We start from the raw sequence: 9,077 nt of genomic DNA, 5'->3' as shown, positions 1-9,077 counted from the left end.
CCCAGCCTTCTTTTGAGTCCCATTGGCATGAAAGATGCTTCTCCACCCCTTCACTTTCAGTCTGCGTGTATCTTTAGGTTCAAAATGGGTCTCTTGTAGACAGCATATGGATGGGTCCTGTCGTTTTATCCAATCTGCAACCCTGTGCCGTTTTATGGGTGCATTTAGGCCATTCACATTGAGAGTGATTATTGATAGATACGTTTTTATTGACATCGAGTTACCTTTGAAGTCTTTCTTTCTGTAGACTGTCTCTATATTTCTGTTCAATGCTATTCTTGGGATTTTTCCTCTTTTATAGCACCCCCCTTAATATTTCCTGCAGTATCGGCTTGGTGGTTGCATAGTCTTTTAAGCCTTGCCGGTCTTGGAAACTCTTTATCTCTCCATCCATTTTGAATGTCAGTCTTGCTGGATAAAGTATTCTTGGCTGCATGTTCTTCTCATTTAGTGCCCTGAATATATCTTGCCAGCCTCTTCTGGCTTGCCAGGTCTCTGTGGACAGGTCTGACGTTATTCTGATGGGCTTCCCTCTGTAAGTAAGGAGCCTCTTTGCCCTGGCAGCTTTCAAGAGATTATACCTACAATTATGACTTCTCAATTTGACTATCAGGTGTCGTGATGTTTTTTTGGAGTGTATAATCTTGGGTGGAGACTGTTCAGCCTCTAGTACATGAACGCTGGTTTCATCCGCGAGATTCGGAAAGTTTTCATGAAGGACTTGTTCCACGACATCTTCTAGACTTCTTTCTTTCTCCTCCCCTTCAGGAATTCCAATAATTCTGACGTTGGAACGCTTCATGGCATCACTTATTTCCCTAATTCTGCTTTCGTGGGATCTAAGCTGTTTGTTCCAGGCTTCCTCCTGATCCTTTCTCTCTATCTGTTTGTCTTCCAGATCACTAATTCTATCTTCTGTCTCAGTTACCCTAGCTTTGAGAGAGTTTAGATTGGATTGGAACTCATTGAGAGCATTGTGGACCTCCTCCCTGGTAGCTTTAAGCTCCGCCCTAACATTGTGAACATCCTGTCTGGTCGCTTTCAGTTCGGCTCTAATCAATTCTGTTTGGTCATCCATGGCTTTCTCCAACCTAGCTATTGCCTGGATAATTGTTAGCCTGAATTCTCTTTCCGACATATTGTCTATGTTGATAGCCGTTAGCTCTGTTGCAGAAGGTCCATCTTCTGTATTTTTCTTCTGTTGGGCATTCCTCCTCCTAGTCATTTTGGTGGGAGAAGACTGAACAGATGTAGCTGGATGTATCAACTCTGGTGCAGTCAAGGTACACCCTGGAACATTTCCTGATCTCCGTCTCAGAGAGAAGCCTCAGTCTGGGTGCAGAAGCTGAATAAATTCCCCCTTGGATGCTGGCAGTGCAGGTTCCAAGTTAAAGACCCTGGGGGCGCAGGATCTTTTGCTCGTCCCCAAAGCCAAGGCAGTGGCGGCTGTCTGGGAGCTCCTGACCGCCAGAGAGGTTCCAAGCAGCGATCGCACACTGAGATTTTACCGCCGGCCCGGGCTGGGAGTGCCCGGCTTGCGCACACCTCTTTTCAGAGGCGGCTGTGGGTCGGGCGCGCGTCTGGGGCACTGAGAACGGGGCGCTGGTCCGTAAGCCTGCAGGCTGGGCTTTTGCGCGCCTCTGTCTGGGGAAGAGTTTCGCGCACGCGGCTTAGACTTTGAAACAATGGCCCGGGTAAAGAAGCGCCCCCGGGCCTTAGAAACCCAGGAGTGTCACCACTTCCTCATATCAGGGAGACCATATGATATTTGTCTTTCTCCGCTTGACTTATTTCGCTAAGCATGATACGATCTAGTTCCATCCATGTTGTCGCAAATGGCAAGATTTCGTTTCTTTTGATGGCTGCATAGTATTCCATTGTGTATATATACCACATCTTCTTGATCCATTCATCTGTTGATCGACATCTAGGTTCTTTCCATAGTTTGGCTATTGTGGACATTGCTGCTATAAACATTCGGGTGCACGTGCCCCTTTGGATCACTACGTTTGTATCTTTAGGGTAAATTCCCAGTAGTGCAATTGCTGGGTCATAGGGCAGTTCTATTTTCAACATTTTGAGGAACCTCCATGCTGTTTTCCAGAGCGGTTGCACCAGCTTGCATTCCCACCAACAGTGTAGGAGGGTTCCCTTTTCTCCGCATCCTCGCCAGCATGAGGAAGTGGTGATGCAACATGGGGGCTTAAGTGGGTAGGAGAAGAATCCATGAAACAAGATGGGATAGGGAGGGAGACAAACCATAAGTGACTCTTAATGTCACGAAACAAACTGTGGGTTGCTTGGGGGAGGGGGGTTGGGAGAAGGGGGGTAGGGTTATGGACATTGGGGAGGGTATGTGCTTTTGGGTAAATTGGAAGGGGAGATGAACCATGAGAGACTATGGACTCTGAAAAACAATCTGAGGGGTTTGAAGTGGCGGGGGGGTGGGAGGTTGGGGTACCAGGTGGTGGGTATTATAGAGGGCACAGCTTGCATGGAGCACTGGGTGTGGTGAAAAAATAATGAATACTGTTTTTCTGAAAATAAATAAATTGGAAAAAAATAAATAAATAAAATGGTTAGTACCTTAAAAAAAAAAAAAAAAAAAAAAAAAGAAACCCAGGAGTGCTGGAGCGACGTGCACGCGCATCTCAAGCTTTGTGGTCCGGCTAGCGCGCGTTCTGCAGACCTGCGCGGCTCCCATCCCCTCACAGGAGCCGGAACCCCCGCGCTCTGGGGCGCGCTGGCGGCTTAGGGACCAGGAGCCGGTTTCTCCGCCGCACTCTCTCTGCCTCTGCGCCGGGGAGGCCGTCTGGGACCGGGGACTTAAGCCCCTGTCCCTAGCCGCCCTGATTCCCACAATTTGCCCCTGCGATCCTTTGCTCTTTTGGAGTGCTTTCAACCAGTCTCCGAGTTAATGGTGGTCCCCAGACGCAGGGCACTCTCGCTCGTATGGGGGTATTACTTTCGCACCGGTCGCCTCTGGTGGCTCCCTCCCCCTTTTGTTTATCTTCCGATATCAGTCCGCTGTTCCCATTCCGCTTTACCTGCTCACTGGCGTCTTCTGCCCCTAGAGATCCAGACGTGTATAATTCTGATCTCAGGCTGATTTCATGGGTGATCAGAGTTCTTTGGTAGGTAATCAGCTCACTTTGGGGTACCAGCTGAAAAGACGCCTCTTCCTAGTACCCCGCCATCTTGTCCCCCCCTGTCTGCAATCTATACTTTTAATGCCATTGCGATCAAAATTCCACCGGCATTGTTCAAAGAGCTGGAGCAAATAATCCTAAAATTTGTATGGAATCAGAAGGGACCCCGAATCTCTAAGGAAATGTTGAAAAACAAAAATAAAGCTGGCGGCATCACCTTACCTGATTTCAAGCTTTATTACAAAGCTGTGATCACCAAGACAGCATGGTACTGGCATAAAAACAGACACATAGACCAGTGGAACAGAGTAGAGAGCCCTGATATGGACCCTCAACTCTATGGTCAATTAATCTTCGACAAAACAGGAAAAAATATACAGTGGAAAAAAGACAGTCTCTTCAATAAATGGTGCTGGGAAAACTGGACAGCTATATGTAGAAGAATGAAACTCGACCATTCTCTTACACCGTACACAAAGATCAACTCAAAATGGATAAAAGACCACAACGTGAGACAGGAATCCGTCAGAATCTTAGAGGAGAACATAGGCAGTAATCTCTTTGATATCAGCCACAGCAACATCTTTCAAGATACGTCTCCAAAGGCAAAGGAAACAAAAGCGAAAATAAACTTCTGGGACTTCATCAAAATCAAAAGCTTCTGCACAGCAAAGGGAACAGTCAAAAAAACAAAGAGGCAACCCACGGAACAGGAGAAGATATTTGCAAATGACAGTACAGACAAAAGGTTGATATCCAGGATCTATAATGAACTCCTCAAACTCAACCCACACGAAACAGACAAACACATCAAAAAATGGGCAGAAGATATGAACAGACACTTCTCCAATCAAGCCATACACTCTGAAAAACAGTCTGAGGGGTTTGAAATGGCGGGGGGTGGGAGGTTGGGGTACCAGGTGGTGGGTATTATAGAGGGCACAGCTTGCATGGAGCACTGGGTGTGGTGAAAAAATAATGAATACTGTTTTTCTGAAAATAAATAAATTGGGAAAAAAAAAAGAAATTAAAAATAGAGCTTCCCTATGACCCTGCAATTGCACTCCTGGGTATTTACCCCAAAGATACTGATGTCGTGAAAAGACATACAAATGGCTATCAGACACATGAAAAAATGCTCATCATCATTAGCCCTCAGGGAAATTCAAATTAAAACCACATTGAGATATCACCTTACACCAGTTAGAATGGCCAAAATTAACAAAACAGGAAACAACATGTGTTGGAGAGGATGTGGAGAAAGGGGAACCCTCTTCCACTGTTGGTGGGAATGCAAGTTGGTGCAGCCGCTTTGGAGGACAGTGTGGAGATTCCTCAAGAAATTAAAAATAGAGCCTCCCTACGACCCTGCAATTGCACTCCTGGGTATTTACCCCAAAGATACAGATGTCGTGAAAAGAAGGGCCATCTGTACCCCAATGTTTATAGCAGCAATGGCCACAGTCGCCAAACTATGGAAAGAACCAAGATGCCCTTCAACGGATGAATGGATAAGGAAGATGTGGTCCATATACACTATGGAGTATTATGCCTCCATCAGAAAGGATGAATATCCAACTTTTGTAGCAACATGGACGGGAGTGGAAGAGATTATGCTGAGTGAAATCAGTCAAGCAGAGAGAGTCAATTATCATATGGTTTTACTTATTTGTGGAGCATAACAAATCGCATGGAGGACATGGGGCGTTAGAGAGGAGTAGGGAATTTGGGTGAATTGGAAGGGGAGGTGAACCATGAGAGACTATGGACTCTGAAAAACAGTCTGAGGGGTTTGAAGTGGCGGGGGGGTGGGAGGTTGGGGTACTAGGTGGTGAGTATTATAGAGGGCACAGCTTGCATGGAGCACTGGGTATGGTGAAAAAATAATGAATACTGTTTTTCTGAAAATAAATAAATTGGAAAAAAATAAAAAAAAAACCACATTGAGATTTCACTTTACACCTGTTAGAATGGCGAAAATTAGCAACACTGGAAACAACATGTGTTGGAGGAGATGTGGAGAAAGGGAAACCCTCTTCCACTAATCCTGGGAATGCAAGTTGGTGCAGCCTCTTTTGAGAACAGTGTGGAGATTCCTCAAGAAATTAAAAATAGAGCTTCCCTATGACCCTGTCATTGCCCTCCTGGGTATTTACCCCAAAGATACAGATGTCGTGAAAAGAAGGGCCATCTGTACCCCAGTATTTTGTAGCAGCAATGGCCACGGTCGCCAAACTACTGAAAGAACCAAGATGCCCTTCAACAGACAAATGGATAAGGAAGATGTGGTCCATATACACTATGGAGTATTATGCCTCCATCAGAAAGGATGAATACCCAACTTTTGTAGCAACATGGATGGGACTGGAACAGATTATGCTGAGTGAAATAAGTCAAGCAGAGAGAGTCAATTATCATATGGTTTTACTTATTTGTGGAGGATAACAAATATCATGGAGGACAAGGGGTGTTAGAGAGGAGAAGGGATCTGGGGAAAATTGGAAGGGGAGGTGAATCATAAGAGACTATGGACTCTGAAAAACAATCTGAGGGTTTTGAAGGGTGGGTTGGTAGGTTGGGGTACCAGTTGGTGGGTATTATAGAGGGCACGGATTGCATGGAGCACTGGGTGTGATGCAAAATAATGAATATTGTTATGCTGAAAATAAAAAAAATAAATTTAAAAAAAGGAGGTATGTCTCCAAAGGCAAAGGAAACAAAAGCGAAAATGAACTTTTGGGACTTCTTCAAAATCAAAAGCTTCTGCATAGCAAAGGAAACAGTCAAGAAAACAAATAGGCAACCCACGGAATAGGAGAAGATATTTTGTGCATTTTAGTATAATTATTTCTCTATTAGAATAAACTTTTGAAGTCAGAGAGTGAAGAGGTAAGCACTGAATCATGTGTGCAGAGAGGATCCGTGATGGAAACTGTTCTATGGAGAGGAATCCCCAGACCCTTACAGGAAACCTGCACATAACCTCCATCTGCATCTACTCCTGTGCTTAAGACAGAATTGGTGATTATTGTACACCCTTGGTGGTCCAGATCCCTCTTAGAGTGAGTTTTGTGTCCAGACTCAAGCTGATATCCTCCCACGCTGTCTCTTGCACAGTAATACAGGGCTGTGTCCAGGGCTCTGAGCCTGTTCATCTGCAGATACAGCATGTTTTTGTCATTGTCTCTGGAGATGGTGAACTCGCCCTTCACAGAGTCTGTATAGTTTGTGCTACTTCCATCATAGCTAATATATGCGACCCACTGCAGCCCCTTCCCTGGAGCCTGGCTGACCCAGCTCATGCCATAGCTACTGAAGGTAAATCCAGAGGCTGCACAGGAGAGTCTCAGGGACCCCCAGGCTTTACTAGGTCTCCCCCAGACTCCAGCAGCTGCACCTCACATTGGACATCTGCAGACATAGACGTCCTTGTGAGGAAACTGTCACACATCCATGGTTTCTCTAAGTCATATCCACCCACATCCTCAACGTCTCTTGCTCACCATGAATTACCTTTTAAAAGAGCAACAAGGAATAACCAGCCAAGCTCAAACTCCATGGTGAATTGTCAATGTTCTGTCTTGATTACTGAATGGACCACTTGGAAATACTGTGCTGGGGTTCCTCTCCCAGCTGCAGAGTCAGGGCTGAGCTGTTTTAATCAGCAGAGGGAAGGCCATATTTGCATATTCTCTGCGTATATAACACATTTTCCAGGTAGCATCCTCAAGATGGCAGTGACCTAAAGCATTCATGAGGGTCCTGGTGGAGTTAGTTCACCAAGATATCTTTGAGGAAACCATGCTCTTTTATTTTGTCACTTTCCTAGAGAAACTACTTAGCACCCATTACCTTCGTTTTTTTCACATATCCACCCCATTATTGTGATGTAGGTACTAATTTTACCACTATTTTTGCAGGTGGATATGTACACACTGCAGCACAGAATTGTTGTTTGAATGTCCAGGGGCACACAGCAGGTGAAATTAAGCCCCAGAGTGTGAGTCTGTGCTCCTCACTATGGGATCTATTTTCTCCCTTTAACCTTCTGCATAACAGAGTTGGACATGAGATTTGCAGGCTTCCTGAATTTGCAGAAGTCCCAGTAGACTGATGTGTGGAGACCAGGTCTTTCTGTCACAGAAACTTGGAGACACTGATAACCATTGACAGAGAATCACAGAGCTGCTGAAGACACTGTGGGTTATCAACAGACACAAGGGGCACCTGATTTCTTGGAAAACATCAATGGTAAACTTCAATAAAGATAAAGGAATGGAATTATTAGTTAAGCAGTTAACCTCAGAACACCTGAAATCAGAAAGCATGCTGTTAAAGACAATTCTTCATCTTTGAAATGGGGGTCACTGTACTTCTACATTCATATTTATTTTGATGATGGTATCAATTATGTTCATCCCAATGCTTTGCCCTTGGCAAATGTGGTTATGACCATTTTGATGATTTATTCAAAAAATGGAGGTCTCTTCTGTATTTCGACAGATTTACAAAATGTTTATTGTGTCCTTTCTGGGAGAACTTAACAGAGCATTTAGCTAGAAGTCCTTGAGAGGAGACCATGCCCAATCCACCTCTTCTCCTGGATCATGCGCTCCATGGTTTTTGAGTCAGAAGGATTGTGAGAGCACCCTGATGATCCCAGTGCACCGGCAGGTGTCACAGACCCTTGCAGAGATACAAGGACTCCTCTTCACTCTTCCCAACTTATCCAACATATGAGGAGTTACCACTCAGCATAACCATAACAGATTGGCCTTTTGAAAGCATATGTCCTCATACTTACTTCCTTTACTTGAGATACTCTGCTCCTTGACTACAATATCCTGCTCTATTTATTATATTCAGAGATGAGCAGGAATCTTGAATTAAGTCCCTATGACGTATCAGGTGCCCTGAAACCACTGAAGTCTTTCCCTCCCAAGGATATAGTTTCATAGGTTCTATTATATGGGAAATGTCTCTTTGTAAGGTGAGGGTCAACTACTTGTCTTGGGAGTGGTAGACCTAGAAACCATGTCTCTATATGTTTTCAACTATATTTGATGTTAATCACTAATGAAATTGCCATAGATCTGAGAATTGTGTTCAGCAATTATTGGATTTTAGTCATTCTGACAGGTATGAGGTAACACCTTTCCATGGTTTTGATTTGTGCTTTCCCGATTGTTTGAGACCTCATGCCTAGAAGGGGTTAACCCAATAGAGCAACAGTTCTTGGGAACCTCTTCAACCGAGGACCTTCACAGGTGGCAAGCTAGAGTGCCACCTTGTCTCCCTGGTGATTGTTATGAGAACATTGTGAGGCTTGGCTTGTTGCCATTGCAGCTGCTGTCTCAAGACTAAGCTAATAAGGCTCCTGTGTTTTGTGAATATTGAGTTATGGCCTTAGTGTCCAAACCATGAAGGTCAAGGCTGCCTGATATCTCTGCATGGCCAGCTACTCTCAGGCCAAAATAGAAACTAGCACCAGATGTACAGGAGGTGATTCCCTTACTGTGTGGTATAACTCTGCAAAATAAACTTTGGCACCATTGGACATCCTCCTTGGTGCTCCTCCTGTCCCCATTTCTTTGTCTCTTAATTTCTTTTCACCATCCTCTTACCCTCACGTTCCTGGTCAGTTTGTCGCACCGGCCGCGACACCCTATGATGACTGATGTTGAGTGCCTTTTCATGTATCTGATATCCTTCTGGATGTCTTCCTTCAATAAATGTTTATTCCTTTCTTCTTCCCATTTCTTAACTACATTATTTGCATGTCGAGTGTGGTAAAGTCTTTATAGATTATGGATATTAAACGTTATCAGATATGTCTTTGCAATTATCTTCTCCCATTTATGACTCATATGTGGAATTTGTGAAGGAAAAGAGGTGAATATAAGGGAAGTAGCAAAAGAAAAAAGAGGA

General features: G+C 44.5%; 1 pseudogene; it reads right to left on the bottom strand.

Moving 5' to 3' along the window:
• Positions 1-531: 531 nt before the first annotated feature.
• Positions 532-6,708, bottom strand: LOC122894052 (annotated as a pseudogene).
• Positions 6,709-9,077: the final 2,369 nt, after the last annotated feature.

The sequence above is a fragment of the Neovison vison genome, chromosome 13 (genome assembly GCF_020171115.1).
Source record: "Neovison vison isolate M4711 chromosome 13, ASM_NN_V1, whole genome shotgun sequence".
NCBI classification, from domain to species: Eukaryota; Metazoa; Chordata; class Mammalia; order Carnivora; family Mustelidae; genus Neogale; species Neogale vison.
This window is presented reverse-complemented; position numbering and strand designations above follow the sequence as displayed.